The sequence below is a fragment of the Vidua macroura genome, chromosome Z (genome assembly GCF_024509145.1).
Source record: "Vidua macroura isolate BioBank_ID:100142 chromosome Z, ASM2450914v1, whole genome shotgun sequence".
NCBI classification, from domain to species: Eukaryota; Metazoa; Chordata; class Aves; order Passeriformes; family Viduidae; genus Vidua; species Vidua macroura.
Window position 1 is genome coordinate 13,159,934 of NC_071611.1, and position 18,566 is coordinate 13,178,499.

Genomic DNA, 18,566 nt, shown 5'->3' on the forward strand with positions numbered 1-18,566 from the left:
CTATACATGCTAGTACCTCTCTCACATACAAAACACATCAAAACCACAGACATGATAAGCCAGTAACCCTGATTCATCCATCTGCATTTCTCCTCTCCCTTTCACTGAATATTTCTAATGTGATCAATCATTTTTCATATTGAGAACACTTCATATCTTATGTTACATGTGAATTAATGCAATGTGTTGAGATTAAATCTGAGAAAATAACATATTAGAAGCACAAGCAAGCCCATTTCTAATAAAGTACCAAGCTTTCTGTAATGGAAACTTATTTTTAGAAAGTTAATAAAGAGATTCATCTTCCAGACCAGAGGCAGTAGGAAAATTAACAATTGTTTAATCATGCAGATCAGTAAGATGCTCCATGTTAAGTGTAAGACTAGTCATTGACCCTTTCTAGTGAATGAATGGATTATTATGTTCAACATTTCAATTTAGCCCAATACCACAAGTGCATGGTAACTGTGATTTTATTATACAGCCACATGAATAATGCAGTATTTTTAATGATCCATAGCCTTTAGAACACCACACTGAAAGTAAGAAAGTAGTACACTCTGTTTAATTTTTACTGACATTAAAGTCATAAGGAGCAAAGAAATTTCATTTTTAATTTTTACTGACATTAAAGTCATAAGGAGCACAGAAATTTGAACAGCTTTAAAGAAAAAATCAACACTGTAGAAATGAAATTGTCTAGCTTTAGCATAGTACCTGTCAATCAGTATATGGATAGTTGATAGTTACAGGAAATGAATCTATAATCTCAAAAAGAAAGTAAGGACATTGTAATAATAAGTCTGACTTAATATATTCATTATTTTGCTTCTATATTAAAGTAATATATAATGCATGTAGGATATTTTAAAATTTAACACTGCAAACAAAAACCCCATATGTTTCATTATTTTCCTTAGCTCTTCCAAAAACAATATATTCTTTTCTAGCTCTGCAGAAAGAGCAAGGACTCTAGGGAGAACACAGTGCTGAACAATTGCTTTCAACACGAGGATCTCTAGGGAGGCTCTGTTTCACTCTCTGTGGGAAAGGACCTTTTTGGTTATTTTGTGATTCATCAGTTTTCAGATGGCAGAGAGCAAAAGTCTGAAAAACATGAGTGTGATGCAGTGAAAAGCATTGCAAAAGGAGGGTTGGATTGTAGGCATTCTGATGTGAGTGGGTGTTATTTGGACAATAAGCAATACTAGCTCTGCTTCTAGGCTTTCTTTTTGAGTATCTGCCTTTCTGACTGACACAGATGAAGAATTCTCTTGCTTCAACTGCTTCCATTGATGGACAAAACTCTTACAACACAATAGTGTGCTTATTGACTCAAAGGTGCTTTCTCAGCTATAGGGCAAGCACGCCTGCTGGTATTGCAGCCCAGCACGAATGCTTCATTTCACATTTATCAGTAACTACAGCACATATGCGTGCTTGTCTAATGCATACACAATTCTCAGAGCCTGTCTCTTGCAGTTCTCTGTTTTCTGCACAGCTACCTTTTCTGGGCAGTTTGCTGATATGTTTAAATGGCTGTGGTCACCTTCTCAACAGGTCAGCACCACCAAATGCTCTTTAAGGCTTTTCCAAGCATCTGACACATTGCTAAAGAACACAAGTAGCTCTGATTTGGGATTTTTTTTTCCTCACTAGTAGCTCAGTGTACTTTCTCAGTGTGGTCCTGTTGGAGTGCTCCATAATTACTCAGTCACTGATTTGCTAAATCATGGTGTCCTCACCATGAATCCTAGAGCAGCATGTTCTGTATGTTATGATTTGCATGGACTCTTATTTCAAAAACTAGCTACTTAGATCTGTCAATAAACTAATTTGAGTATGCTAAATGTACAAGATAATACTGCTCTTTGATGTTACAAAGCTCTTTTAGATATTCTTTGAGCCAACATAACCAAACAAATATTCCTCAGCCTTAGATCCTTTGTCTATTATTCTGCACACTACAACTAATACTATAATTCTTAAAAGTTCTTTGACTTCACAGCAACAGATTTGATTATCTTCTATCTACCAAAACACTCAGATGTAATCAATATTAAACCTCACTAGATGAGTTTCTTTACAAATTGGCTTCACCATCAGAGTTGTTGCTCTAAAACATAATCTAAACTTCTGTCTGTTCATTAATTTATCCTTGGCTGATTTGGGTTTTTATTAATTCTGTCAAAAATTACATATTCTGAAATGAAAGGAAAGCAAGAAACATGGTTTCAAAAATTACATATTCTGAAATGAAAGGAAAGCAAGAAACATGGTCACATGCTTCATGAGACACATAAAATTTAAATTGCTGAATGGTCTATGAGAATAATAGCTATCAGAATTGTGTTTTTATGCATTACTTTATGGACTGTTGTGTAACAAGTAACCCTGGGTATGAGCTGCTCCCTGCTTGCATGGTGACATTTACAGGCTCTTAAAGGTGTGGAAGTCCAGGACCAGAGGAAAATACCAATGTGGCTGTGAGATGTGGAGTGTGACATCATCCTGCTACTGCCATGTCAGAGCACAGAGCACAACAGGTGGGTGAATAATTCTAGAAAAAAGAATAGTCTGTCAAGACTGGGAAAGGAGGAGGAGGGATACTGAAGTAAGAGATCTTTCTTCTCTCTAATCCGAGGACTTCTGTAACTTCTTGATATTATGACAAGGAGTGCATAAGTGAAATGTAACACTCTCACTTTTCACAATTTTCCCATAATTAATACTACTGTTTCAAAATAACACCTTTTTTATCAATAATGGTGTGGCCAACAGGGTGGAAGGGATCATCCTCCTATCCTTGGCACCAGTGAGGCCACACATCAAATCAGTTTTGAGTCACTCACTTACTATAAGAAACACATTGAACTGCTGGGAGCATGTCCAGAGATCGGTAATGGAGGTGGTGAAGGGACCACTAGTCTTATGAAGAGCAACTGGAGAAAAGGAGGGTCAGGGTGGACCTTATCACTCTCTGCAACTACCTGGAAGTAGTGTACTTCTCCCAGGTACCAATTCACAGGACAAGAGAAAATGGCCAGGGGAGGTTTAGATTGAATATTAGGAAATATTTCTTCATGGATAAAGTTGTCAAGCATTGGAACAAGCTGCCTATGGAAGTCATAGAATCACCATCCCTAGCAGTGTTCAGAAGGCATGTGGATGTTACACTTGGAGACATGTTAAATGTTGAACACAGTGGTACTACATTAAGAGTTGGATTGGATTGTCTTAGAGGTCTCTTCCAACCTTTATGATTCTGTGATTCATCATTAAACATGAAAAGTCCTGATTTTTGAGGTCACTATTTCCCCTTATGCTACTTTATGTCAGTTCTAAACCCCAAGTTAAATAAGTAAATATACAAAAGCTATTTTCCATCTAACTATTTTGATGCAGAGACACATGAAAGGTTTCTCCATGTAGTCACATTCATTGGTTTAAAAATGTGATAATTTAAAATTCTTCAGTCCTGGATGGCCTGGATGATAGGATAGAGTATGCCTAGCAGCAAGTTCGCACATGATATAAATCTGGGAGAAGTGGTTGATACACGAGATTGCAGCTATTCAGAGGGTTGTGGACAACCTGGAGACAGACAAACAAGTAAACAAATTCAAAGAAAATTTGAAAGTCCTGCCTCTGGGAAGGAACAACCCCATGTATTATGGAAGAAATATAGTACACCATGTGTCATCCACTGGAGGCTGACTGCCTGGACAATGGCTGTTCAGAAAAGGCCCTGAGAGGCCACAAGGCCATAAGGCAAAAATGTGCCTTTGTGAAAAGATTGCCAACAACCTCCAGCTTTAGGGGGAGCATCATCAGCAGTCTGAGGGGCACCTTCCTTTCCCTCCCATTTAGAGTAATGTGTCCAGTTGTGGGCTCCCTACAAGAGATAGACACACTGGAGCAATTCTACCAAAGAGCCTTAAAGGATTCCAGGAGACTGCAGCATTCTTTATGCAAGGAGAGGCTGAGACAGTGGGGACTGTTTGGCCTTAGGAGAATAAATGTCTCAGGGGAATCTTATCTAACTCTAAATAGCACACAGGTATAAGCAAAGAATATGGATCCAACCTCTTCTCAATGGAGGACAAAAGGAGTTGAGATAGAGGAAATTCCATTTAAGCCTAAAACCCACCTTCTTTCCTGGGAGTGTGATATAAGACTGGAACATATTTTCCATGGAGGTTGTATTATCTCTATCCTTAAATTTATTCAATACCAGATTAGACATGGCTCTGATCAACCTGCTCTTGCTGATCGTGTTTTGAGCAGACATCTTGGACTTAGAAGAAATCCAGGCATGCCTTCCAAACTTAACTGTTGTGTGATTCTGTGAATTAGTATTTGCTATGTGCAGTCGAGTTCTGAAGACTGATAAGTTCTTATTTCTCCACAGTGTATCTCCTGCCTCCTTTTTTTTTTTTTTTTGTATACTCCTGACCTTTACATAATAGCTGAATAGACATACACTGCCCTGAAAATCTCAAACCTTCAGAAAACATTATCTATACAAATTTACATTTTGTGTGACAAAAAAGTAGATAATTTATCATAATCTTCCAAAATATTCATTCTAGGCTCAACCTGAAATCCTCTGTGTTCTCTGATCTCTTTCTGCATCCTGTTCCCCTATCAGTAAAAGTGACTTTTAATTAAAGCAATTTCCACTTTACAGTTCTGGAATGCTGTAATTTTTTTGTTGATGTTTTCTCTGAAAATGTTACAGTGCTGAGAACCAACATGTGGTACAGGATAGAGACCAAATTATAATATATATTTAAGATAGCAGTTGGAATTAATGTGATACCTAAGAAACATCTGACAAAACTGGAACTCTGAGAAGTTGTAAGGTTTATTATCAGACTGGAAACGAGACTTCTGCTTAGATGCAGCAGTAATGTGAGCTGTCTGAAGGACAGCCTGACTAGAGGGGAAAAAGAAGCTGAACAGAAGAAAATGTCTGCTGGAAAATACTGACAGAAAATGCCAGCTTGGAAGCTATGAACCTGGGAACTAAGCTTATGAACCGGTACCATCTTTGAAAAGGGCAGCTGGTCTCTCGGAAATACTGTTGGCATACCTAGAAAGAGGAGACATCCTGAGATACTATCAATAAGTCCAAACACAAGGAACTGAAATGACACCTTATCATTCAAGAAGGTGGAAAACGGTCTAAGAAAAACAGAAATTTCTCTGAAATAACAGAAAACCCCATCATCAGTTGAAAAACAGAAATCGAAGCATCTATCAGCTGCACAAAATGATGATATTCTGTGCCATTTCATGTCTCTAATATAAAACAAGCCTAATTTCTACACAAAGCTGAGTCTCTCTTCCTGGAAGTATAACTTGCCACACCTACTTTTTCTTTTCTAAACAGGTTGAATTCTGCACATTAACTTTCTATGAGATCTTGGGTTCTCACTCCAGATTCTGTACCACAGATCACCTTTGAAGTGAGACAGCCTGTAATCTCATTGGTCCCCCTTTTTGGACCCACTTTTGGGGCAGGTTTGGTTTGTGTTCTCATTTCTGAGATGGTTTGGTTCACCTCTGGGATTAGTTTGCCCCTCATTTTGGGGTGGTCTGTTATCTTCTGAAATCTGTCTGATTCCCTTGATATTGATATTATAGATATATGTAAACAATCTATCATATCTGGTACTACAATGTTGGTAAGTTGCTTCAATAATGAAAAGTTCATAGTAACTTGTAAAAATTTGTACCTAATTGGTATATATATATGTATATATATATATATATTCACACACATTTAACTCTTTAATCATAAGTATACTATATCTGATTTTTACTATGTTTTTTGTGCCAGTTTACCTGCTAGTTTTAAATTTTGTGATATTTGTGGTAATTTGTAATAAGGCAGAGAAATTTAGAGCATAGAACTTCCATATTCTTGAGCATTAGGGAATCCTAGAAACCCATGGCCATAATCTCCATACACCCTCTCTTTTATTTTCAACACCCATGCACCTTCATTTCCTTCCCATTAAGGAAGTACCAACAAAGTGATATAAAAACCATATAGGCGTGTGCCTTGCACACAAAATAATCTAGGTGGCATACTAGTTGCCTATTTAATGCCTCTGTCTCTATTTCACAGTCTTACATAGGGGACGACTTTGAGTATATAATCTGCCAATTTCAGGTACTCCCAGACAAAATCAATAATCTCTGCAAGGCTCTTAGTTGCCCAAAAGGTGTTAAAAGCAAAGAGGTGGGAAGGAGGACAGCCACTGAAAAGGACAGAAAGGGAGACAAAAGGAAAGCTAAAAAGCAGTCAGAAAAGACTATCTACCTTGAATTCCCCACCTATAAATGCAACTAATGGTATTTTTATCTTTTACAAAGTACTCAGTTGCATTCAAGTCTGAGTTGAGTGCACTTCAGTCAATGCAAAATATCTCTCAGTCTCATCAGGATGTGAACTACTGATTGCAGGTGGTAATGTACGTGTAATTCCGACAATGTGACTGACATTCTGATTTTATTTTTTCACATCTAGTTGTGATTGTCAGTAGTACTACTACAACCTGCCTGTAATCTACCGTATAGGCAGAGCATGACAACTCTACTTCACAAAGAGTTGGGAGGTTTGAAAGACCTTTCAGCTGGGAAAGAAACAGAAAAATCCTGCATATTAAGAACTATATCTTCAAAATAAAGTACTGCAGAAAAAACTTACTCTCTTGAAGTCCTAACACATTAGGTAGGAATCATCTTCTGAAATTAAGCATCAAATACAATATTACCAGTCAGCCTCCCTTTACAATCAACAACAGGAAACAGGTACTTCAGGAGACAATTAGTCAAATCCACGTCAAAAGCCAGATTGTCACAGGGACATTCTTCTTTCTTTCAGTTTTCATAGAGCAGCACAGAAGAAAGAAAGAGAAAACAATTTCTATTTCTGCTCCTTGTTTCTCTCATGTGGAATGTGTTTGGAGAATTGTTTACCTGGGGTGATTGCTTGATTGGATTCTGGTGAGGATTGTTTGAGCCTGATGGCAAATCAAATCCACCTGTGTCTGGACTCTCAAGAAGAGGGTCATGAGTTGTGAGTTAATTAGATATGGTAGTTAGAACAAGCAGGTTTGTAGTTTTAGCATCTCCTTTATATAGTATATTAATGTATTATAGCATAGTTATAATAAAGCAGTCATTCAGCCTTCTGAACTGGAGTCAGACATCATCATTCCTTCCCACTGGGTTTGCCTGCGTTTACAACACCAAATGAAGGACAGGATTAGTTATCCTATGAAGATGATGATTTTTTTGTAACTAGCTTCTATACATAGAGCATTCATACCTCAACTTTTAGCTTTTGATGCCTATGTCAACCATCAGTCAGAACTGATGAATTGTACTTTAGAAAAAAATACACTTACTTCAGTCTAGGAAAAACACACCTTAAGAGAAATGAGATCTATCCAACTTCCCAAAAATAGCATAACTATACAGATTGGGGCAGAAATATGACAAAATATAACATGCTTCTTTCAAAACACACATGTACTCACACTGTTGTAAGGATTTAAAAAAAACCAATGCAGTCTGAGCCTAGAGAGGAGAAAGTCCACTTTTTCATAGGAAGTGTAGAAGGAACGTAACCACAGGGAAAAAAAAAATTATTTGCAGTAAAAATTGTATTCCAGTATGAGAAGCATAGCTTTTACAGAGATATTGAGAAGACAGCCAGCAAGAATGAAAAACTTTACATTACATGTTCTAAATATTTACAGGTTAGTAATACATTTACATGTTCTAAATATTATTATTTCTTCAAATAGTTTCTTGTAAAATAAGTAAACATGTGTGTTTATTTACCTTTGTCTTTCTATCTCCCTGAAGAGCTGAATGGTCAGTCAAGACTAGCTCCTACAGAAAAGTCACTTCTAGGGTGAGAATGGGTCAGATGCTCTGTTTCTGTCACTGAGTTGTCTGTGTCAAAGCCTCTGCATCTGGGATGTGAAACAAATGGACTAAATCATCCAGCAAGTGTGCTCAAAAATTCAAGACAAAAAGTCAATCACATAGTCAAAGGCAAATTTAAAAAAAACAATACAGTGAGACCTGAAAGCAACAGCCTCACAAGTGAGCGGCCAGGGAAACTCTTTATGTGCACCATACCAGTGCTTACAAGAAAAGATGCTTTAAAAAAAAAACCAATCAACCAACCAACCAACAACAACAACAACAAAGAAAAACAATAACAGCAACATAAAACCAAAACATCAAACAACAACAAAGAAAACCAATAACAACAACATAAAACCAAACCATCAAATATTTTTCTCCAAAAATGACAAAGCAGTTTGCAGTGTTCCTCCAGAATATACTCCCTGAAACTTCTTCAAGAGCAGAAAAAAAAATCTTTTTTACAGGTCATTTAGATTCATTGGCAAATTCTTCTGCCAAAGATTTCTTGTGCAGTTCTAACTACAAAATATTACTTTTTCAATACCTGTAAGTCAATTGTGCTGTAAGACTAAATTTGCTTTATTGCCTTTAATGGCAGTAATCCACAGAGTCCCAATATTATAAGGTTTTAACTCCTAAGGAATGATTAAAAATTTTTGGTTATTTTTGCATTCAAGTCTTCCACATCAGTTTAGTGATGTTCAGAAGACTGCATCTTTTTGTGCAGATACTTTCACCTTTATATGACTGAAATTCAATTGATATTCTCATGTTCTACTTTCAATACATCATCATGCACAATTTGCAGATTTAGAAAACATTAAATTGACACAGAATCAATAAAAATTCCCAGAGGGATTCTTTTTCCACATTAGTACTCAATATATTATTTTCATAGTAAGGGGTAAGTACTGTGGTCTACCTTAAGGTCTAGATTTTGTTTTCATTTACTGTAGAATTAGACACTGGTAAATTCATTAAGTAAATGGACCTGTCCCTCTTACAACCATCATAAAAGATTGTGAGAATCTAGCCACCACAGAAGCAGTAGCACCAACTGCATTTTAGACTGAATACTGGTTTCCATTTTTTTCCTCCCAATTTTCTTGAAGACAAGGGTTAAATAGTTATGCCCTGCTGATGTCATTATCAGAGTGATCAGCAGTCTGCCAAGTCTTTCCCATAAACCATAATATTTGAACCAATGAGTAGGTATGTGGGATGTGCCCATGGGGAAGACAGTGTGGGAATGCCATGGGAAACTACAGTCATTTAGGATAAGACATTTCCCCAGAGTCCTCTGCCCTCCAGTGCAAATGAGCACATGCCCATCACCTGTCAGTTTGTGGTTGTCATCTCCCCAGGTTCTGGAAAGTTCCTACTTCTCGTTGCTTCTAATGGTTCCCTTTGTAAACCACGCCTTCCCTTTTCTCTCATTGGCCCAGTTTATGTTACCCCATTCCTGCTCCTCCCTTACACACTCTTCCCATTGGATCATTTGTACCGTGGTTACTTCTTCCCTCCCCAGTTATATACTCTGGCCCCTCCCTCCCTGGGTGTCTTGGAGTCTGCCTTCCCTGAGTGTGGTTGTCTCCCTCCTCCTATTTCTGCCTCCCTACTCCTTCGAACAATCCTCAATAAACCCACTCGGATTCCAGCAGCTCAAAAGTCCTTCCATCTTTCTGGTGGGGATTTTAATTACGCTATCCAGGCACCCGTTTACCAGCCACCTGAGGGTCACCCTATGGGACTCAGTCCGGGGTAGTCCTCATAGGTAGTTTCAGTTAAAGGAAGGAATCACTGTTCTTTTAAGTTCTGGGAAAATAAGTGGCTTTTTGGTTAGGCTTACTAAGTGACTTTTTAGCTCAATGTATTGAATTTGGTGTCATCTCAAATGCGGAAAAGAGATTAACATAAATTCAAATGTTATTAGATGCCCAAAAATCCACATTACACATTCCATATATTTAGAAAAGCAGCAGTTGTAATCTGAATCTTCATAAAAAAGGTCATGTCTCTGCAAGACACAAATCCACTGAATCCAGACTTAAAGGATGTTTTTTGTTACTCGTACATATGTACTCTGCCTGAAATTTTCAAGGAATGGGGTTTTTTTTCTGTAGAGAAAATTTGGACTAAACAAGTTTAACTCTTCTAGAAAATAAAGAATGCTGGAGAAAAGCAAAATTAATTCCATTTATTAGGATGTAATTTTTTAAAACCTTCCTACCTGGTAACACAAAAGAAATAAAGTGTGAAACTTCTTGCCTGCCACTGTCCTGGGCAGCAGATAGCATGCCTATGGCTCTCAGTCCTTTGTTTACTGAAAATAATTCACTTCTATAAAAAAGCTACATCCTTTTCAGTGTCAAACAGTTTTAGAACCAACAAATAAGTGATGGCAAAAGTAAAACAATACTAGAACCAGCATTTAGACAAGAAAAATATACTGCATTTTTTGGTGAATTGATGAACAGCAATTGAAAATACTTCTGGCATTGTTAGAGGAGGTTGTGGATTTCTTTGGACAGTAGATCCTAACTTTGTGTGCTTCACCATCTCATAAAATGGAGATACTACCTGAAATTATATGACCTATAATTTAAAGAAATACAAATAATTTTCATGAGACAACATTTTGTCCTGCTGTCTTCACTTATTTTTGAGATCTTTCAATCTGAACATGTCTAGGTAAATGCACATTAATCAATGCCATTCCTGTTAGTCATAGAATAGGTAGTCAATCATTTACCAAAAGTAAAGAGATTTAGAAAACTGTACAAATGCAAACACAGATTTTGTTCCTGCCACCTTCTTGATTCTCACAAAACCCAATCTCCATCACATGATTTATCTCACATAACATGCTGTTACTAAGATTAACTGTATATATTTAGAATATCTGTGCTGACGATTCAGAAAATAGTAGTTTTCTGGCAAATCATATACATTTGTTCAGATAGTTAATTTTAGAAGCCAAATAATGGCATTCCAAGGAATTAAGGAGAAAATGGCTGAGAATTGAACAGCATTGCCTTATTCTTTCAAAGAGGATGTTGTCCATTCATCAGCTTGATACATTGCATTAAGAGTGTCAGCAACTACAAACTGATAAAGGAAAGCATTCATTTTAATTATCTAGAATATTTCCCTTCTGAAAATTGAAAATAGCTTCAATTCATTCTAGTAATGAAAGGATAAAGAAAGCAATCGTTTTATAGCTAGATACAAATTTTATATAGCTAGATTTTTAAAAATACAAATTTTTATAGCTAGATACAAATTTACAAATGAGTAAACAAATGCTGCATAGTTTACAAAGAGACATATTTTTGCATAAATTTACTTGGCTTTTTTTGCTTGGTTGGTTGATTCATTGGTTAGTTTGACTTTTTTTTGGTTAATATGGACATTCATCTTAAAAGTAAGAGCTTTTTAGTAACCTGGTTAATGTTGAGTTTTCTTCCTCTAAAATTACAGTATAGACTTTCAAATGTGTTTTCAAATATATAATTTATTAATACTATATATTAATAATATTATATTATAATAATATTATATTATAATTCTTATATATATTGTAGTTTATATTATATATATTTATAACTTTGCTTTTTTGTAGATTGAAATGTTTCCATTTAAGAAACTGTTCTGATTTTGAGTATGGATCATAATAGAATCTATGGAGACTATGCTATTCTCATGGCTGCTACCTCACATACCTGCTGGGATCCTTTCTCTTACACTGACCAATGAACAATTGTCTACAATTCATTATGCATTTAATAAAAAGACATATGAGCATAAATAAATCAAAATTCAGGAGACTTACTTCTACCTTATTCTAGTGATCAATGTATCACTACCTGTTAAAAACCAACAAAGATAGGAAATCTAGAAGTTTGTACTGAAAGATAGATTTTTAAAACAAAAATAAATAGAAAATATGATTATCAGTCATGATACTGAAGATCGTTGATGAAATGCTTCACTACAGATGATGGGATGTAACCTTGAATATGTGTGGACTTAGATTTAGTAAAGAAAGCTTTTAGTAGGAGGTGATTTTTGCTAAATGTAGATTAAAAGGTGGCACTTCATGATATTCATTTATCAGTTATGCTTCTACCACAGTGTTAGGCCAGGAATAACTTAATTAAACCATGATAATTTAGTCATAAAGCCCAGACTGAAAAGTGACAGAAGGTAACCTGTTTTATCAAGTGGATGAAGGATTCTGTTCAGATCAAGGCTCTGAGCAAAGCTGAGTTCTTTGGTAGCAGAAAATCTTTCCAAAGAGGTTTGCCAAAACACAGTACATCCACTGCCTGCTGGAAGTACCCAACACTATCCAGCAATCTCAAAACTGGACAGAATAGGTGCAGTCCTATTCTGCAGTCCTAGAAAAGCTAAATGACCCTTTTCAGAGAGATTATATCGGAACAGCTACAGTGAAGATTTTTATAGCAAACACAGTCTCCTCTCTCCAATAAGGTTGACTTTAGTTTTGCATAATTCTGAAAACATCATGGTAGGAATCTGGATTTAAAAGTAAAGAGAATTATTTTCTCATATAGAGGAAAATATGATTATGCAGGTATTAGGATGATGCACTGGATATGGCAATTGGGAGTGTTCATACAACAATCAGGATTTCCACTCTCTAATTACTCGTAGTTCTTTCAGCTGCTAGAGTAGAAAGTGAATTAAGAACAGAGATTTTCCCACACCCTTCTGAACAAACTTGCAAGACTGGGTGAGTAGTCTGTGAAATGGGTAAGAAATTGGTTTAGCATGGCAGACTTAGGCAGGAGTGATCAATGGTTTTCACTCAGGCTGGCAGCCTGTCACAAGGGAGGTTCCTCAGGAATTAATATTCCACATCTTCACAGATGTTTTGGACAATGCCATCGTACAGAGAGACCTGGACAGGCTGAACGGGTGGAGCTGGCAAGAACAGTGCGGGGTGCAGCAGAGACAAGGGCACAGTCCTGCGCCTGGGGTGACATCACCAAAGGGCCCAGCACAGGCTGTGACCCGCGTGTCTGGGGAGCAGCCTTGCTGAAAGGGACACGGAATTTCAGGGGACAATCTCTTGACCGCGAGTCACTGGTGTGGCACTGCAGCTACAAAGGCCAGTCAGACCCTGGGCTGCAGCTGCTGGGGCATCGCTGGCAGAGAGAGGGACAGAGCGGATCAGCACGCTCCGAGCACAGCTTGGCGGGCAGCACCTGCGGGAAGCATCGTGTCTCCTTCTGGTCCTCACAATTCAAGGAACAAAATGAACAAAGGGCTGCAGAACCTGCCTGTGGGGAAAGACAGAAAGAGGCCTTTTGTCCCTGAAGACAAGAAGGATCGGAAGGGGCATCATCACAGTATTCCAGTACTTAGAAGGTGGTTACAAAGAATATAGATGTTCTCGCATCACAAGGAGTCACATGGTGAAGATGAGGGACAAAATGTACAAGAAGACATTTTCTTGACATAAAAAAGACATATTTTACAATGAGAACAATCCTTCATTGGAACAACCTCCCCAGAAACCAATAGAACCCTCATAACTGTAGATCATCAAGACGCAACTCTGGAGGATGCTAGGTAATATCATCTAGTTTCCCTTTCCCATGAAAATGTGGACCAGATATTTTCTTGAGGTCTCTTACAAGTGTGTTATTCTGTGATTTTTTTTTTTTTTTCATAAATGGCCACATAATTTTTCATTTATCTTTCTCTCAAAATTGAAGGGTTGTCCTCAGGGCTCTAATTATTGTTGTTGGTGTCTAGTCTAGCACATATCAGAATTTCTCCATGGAAACAGGATGTATGAGGAATCTGAAGTGGAAAAAAAAAAAAAAAAAAGAAAGAATTAATTGTAAATATCCTCTGAGAAGCACTTCCAGCAATGATTATTCTGTCAGCCTTCAGCTAATTGCTCAACATGTTATTAGAAGATTTCTGATCATATTTAAAAGCAAACATAAATTATTTTCCTGACAAAGAACAAATAACATAGATTTGACTGTGATGTTGTTTATATAATCTTTTTATACACTGGTAGTTGGAGCTGGGTCTGGTTACAGTTAACTTATGAAAATTCAAAGTTGATCTGCAAGACTTCCTTCAGATTACACACAGTGAGATTAGGGTCTAGATCCTTCATTTAAATAGGCAACACCTAATTTAGAGCAGCATGAAATTACAATCAGACCTGGAATATGAAGAAATCCTGGAGTTACACTTTTAAGATATAGAAGACTATAATATATTGAGAATTAGGTGCCCAGTACACAGGCTGAAATATGAAAAATTAAAGTTTATGTTCACACCTGAAATGCAAATGTAAAAGGCTGAAATATGAAAAATTAAAGTTTATGTTCACACCTGAAATGCAAATGTAAAACAGATGTGTAGCTATCTCCTTTCATTCTGTCAACCTCGCATTGATCACAGCACAAAAACATGTAACACATCGTAATCGAACTGATGGAAAGCCTGTGTTACACTGACTGTAAGGAGCTCTCTGTAAGTATATCGGTTTTAATTTGAGCCTGTGAAGCTGAGTCTTCCCCTAGAGCAGGCCCAAAACACCTGTGGCTGAGAAATCATTCACTGGAAAAATATCCTAATAATAACTTGTGAATCCCCAATGATGTCAAAATATAAGGCTTCAGTGAATTACAAACTTATTTATACAGGATATGAGTTGACATTTGCATATTCATATGTATCTAAAATGGCACATATTTATGTACATGTTTCATTTCAACCTGTTTTTGGTATAACATTATTTTCCTACAGTATGACACACTGGATTAGGAATAGAAGAAAATGTACAGCACCAGATTATAGGAATTATTTATTTATTGTGTCTAGAGTAAAGCAGCCAGGGCTACTAAATTTCTTTTCTCATTGTTCCACACAAAAGAATCCCTAGTGTCTTTGTGTCCTGGGATACACTCCCACATGGAGCTTAGAAAATACTAGTACAGCTGTTCTTCAGAAGGGGGTGGTCTATTATTAAATAAGGCATTAAAAACCTTCAGAAAGTACTTTTCAATCCTCCAGGCTGCTATGTGATGTCCTCTTCATGTTCTTCGGGGTTTTTCAATCCCATCCTGTTTTAGCCTCCCAATAAAATGAAAGATTGACATTATTTTCTGAGGTTGCAGCATTGTAAGAGATCTGTGATCTCTTACAATGAACTCATGAAAGAGTCTTCACTGTCCAGAAAAGCACGTGATAAAATCAGGTACAGAAGAGGCCCGAACATATGGTGCTGGAAGCACCACCTGGACAAAGGCAGTAACTTAAAACAGGCTGAAAATGTTCCTACTTTCAGAACTAAGTGACACAAATAACTGGTTACAAAAGCCAGTTGTCACAGGGATGGATGACAAAAAACGCCATCATGAAACAGAGAACTTCTCTTAAGTAATCTGAAAGACAGAAGGTCATGGCACGGCTCGGGGATCCAACCAAAGCATCCTTTTCCTGCACACATCTTTTTGACTTCAGCCAGTTTTGGATATGATTGTCAGGATACATCATATTTTGAGCAGGGAGGAAATTCAGAGCAATTTTTTACTACACAGTTGTGCTCCTGCAATCCAGAAGGGCTAGCCCCCGCATTAGATTACCAGATGCACAGGAGTTCACTAATCCATTAGCTATTACATCTGCATTCCAGGGTTTTCATAAGAAATGCAACAGCTGTGAATCTCTGAAGTGTCTCCTAAAGCAATGACTGACTTCGGAGATTATCACTCCCTTTTCCTTTAGAACAGGATGGAGATTCCTCTGTGGCTTCATGCTGCTGGAAGGGATTCTGGATAACCTCTGACTGTTTAATCCCAGCAGACCTTGGGAGCAGTGCAAGTGTGGGTGGTGAATGAAGGGAAAAGTTTTCCTACTGAATTCTGAGAATTCTTACCCTTCAGGTGCTCCCTCTTTTCCAAGAGTGTCAGTGATCTGCTGTCAAAATGCTCAGGAGACATTTGAAGAAAAATATTTTTCCCTAGGTGGAGATAAGCCCCATGTCCCAGAGGTCCATAAGCAAGTCTAAAAAGGCTGGAGGAAAAAGAGAAGCTGCATACAGACCTTTTTAAATACAACAGCAACTTCATTTATTAAATAAAGTTATTATTCTAAGGAATTGTTTATATTCTAAAGGCATGCTAAGGGCATGAATAGTGAGGAAGAGAGTTAAAATTAAATTTGGAGACAATAAATAGCATTTCATAGAATTGTTGAATTACAGGATATGCTGAGTTTGATCATTAAGTCCAGCTCCTGGCCCTGCACAATGCCATCCCCATCCCCATCATACCGTGTGCCAAAGAGCATTGTCCAAACACTCGAATTCTGTCAGGCTGGTGCTGTGACCACTTCCTTGAGGAGCCTGTTCTAGTGTCCATCCACCCTCTGGCTGAAAAACTTTCTTCTGCTATCTAACCTCAACCTCCCTTGACTGAGCTTCATGTTGTTTCCTTGAGTCCTGTCTCTGGTCTTATTTCAAGGCAATGCAAGCAAAAATAATGATTTTTTTTTTGCTTCAGGTTCAAGCAATCAAACTTGTGTGAAGCTCTGCAGTCATTAGCAAAGAAATCTTACTGAAAGGGGTACTCAAACCACAAGCAGAACATTTAAATCGTGTGTCCCATCCCTATCCTTAATCTTTGCCTTTTGATCTTAAATTATAGAAAGTCTTCAAGCTTTTCTCAGATCTTAATGTGAGATAATGAAGGTAAAGATACTTCATCTCTCTTTCTGAAGATTATGATCTTTGCTTTCTCAAACACCAAGGAAAGGCAAACATAGGTAATGTCTCCAGCTGAACTCCTTCCTTCTGACAAAACACAAAGCAGAAATTCATTCTGAGAATATCCTCAAAGCCAAGCGAGTTCCATTCATACCTGAGTGTGTATAACAGGTTGTATTTCATCTGGAAGACCACAGCAAGGCAGGTTAAGTCTGGCCTTCACAGGAAGGACTAATTTTGGCTTTTTACCATAGATCCGTATTGAATGAATGCAGAATCACGAGGTGAAGGCATCTGAACTCAAAAGTGCTCTGCATTTCAGCCCTAGGGTACAATCCATCTTGAAAATGAAATCAAGAATATCAGGCCAATGACTATGAAAGCATTAATGTATTATCTTTGAACCTGTACCAATGTGTTTCTCACTTTATAAAAATTGCTTTTCATCTGGGACCTTCTGAACCATTGGCAAACCTTTTATCATTTAAGATCCCTGTTGTGATTATCCCTTGATCTTGAAAGTTCTGGCACTGCTTTCTACTGTAATGTCTCCTTGTTCCTTGTCAGGGAAGGAGGCAGAAGAAAAGGACAGGAGGGAGAGGATCAATTTTTAATTTGGGCATAGTTAAAGTGCAATTTCTGGGCATTATAGCAGGTAATTTCAGACACACTGAGGACAAGTCCTAAGGTTTTTGATGATCATGTAAGGAGTACGAAGAGAATTATCCTCCCAAAACAATATCATTTATTTTAAAGGTGAACTCAGCAATTCAGCATTATGTCTTACATGTATAAATATTTTGGCTCAGTTTGTATCACTTTTAGCTGTATTGGCTAAAGATTCTTTTAGCATATATCATATCACTGAATTTAACAGGATGAAGAAATTTCCACAGTTCCTGTCCATAACACATTTTCTAGAAGAGTAGAAGGTACCATGTCTTTGTTTAAACGCAGCTACTATTTGTTACTGTTAGTTTATGCTATTTCTCAAAAATCTAAGAGCTGTCTAGGAAGAATAAAAAGATTCTATTTTTCCAAGAGCTACCATCTGTGTTGGATTTAAGGAGCTTGTAAAAACCTAATGTTAAATGAAGTTGTATATTTTCAGTGCTGAAGGATGAAGAAAAATTACTTAGAACAACATATTTGTTTAGAACAATTTATGTCAATTTATTACTTTATAAAATATTCAGGCTATTTCTTCTTGCTTATTAGACATATTAGATGAAATGAGACACAGGCTGAATAGATAAGGTATGACCATGGAAGAAAACTTCATAACAATACTAAAATATTAAATTGAAACAGATGTTGCAAAGTTTAAATGCAAAAGATTCAAAATTTTCAGGAATATGTGTATAGGATACTTGAAGCTTAGGCATCAATCTACAATCCACATAGTCTAACTTTCAAAGCTGTTGACTATTCAGTTGCTCTGGGTGCTCTAGAAATTATGTTTAGATACTAAGAAAGTTTGCAAGTTATACTAACTTCTAACATTTTTACCCACACTGCAAGAGTGTCCCTTTACAAGCATTTTGAAAAGCCTTATTAGTACAAATTGGATACATTTTATTTACTTATTAATAGGAAACTGTGTTGATTGTTCTCCAAACACAGTTTGTTCATAGATCAATGCTCAAGCAAGGTAACAGAAACTGCAGTAGCAATTTCTAAAGCGTAAGAAGACCAAGAGACCACATTTCTTTCTGTCATAACTTTAAATCAGTCTGTTCTGCTCCTACAGAGACTGTGGATCAAGTGACATGCGGGCACAAGGGAAGCAGATGGTTCTCCTCTAACAAAACACCAGTGCAGGACAGAATCAGAAAAAAAAAATGTATAGTCTATG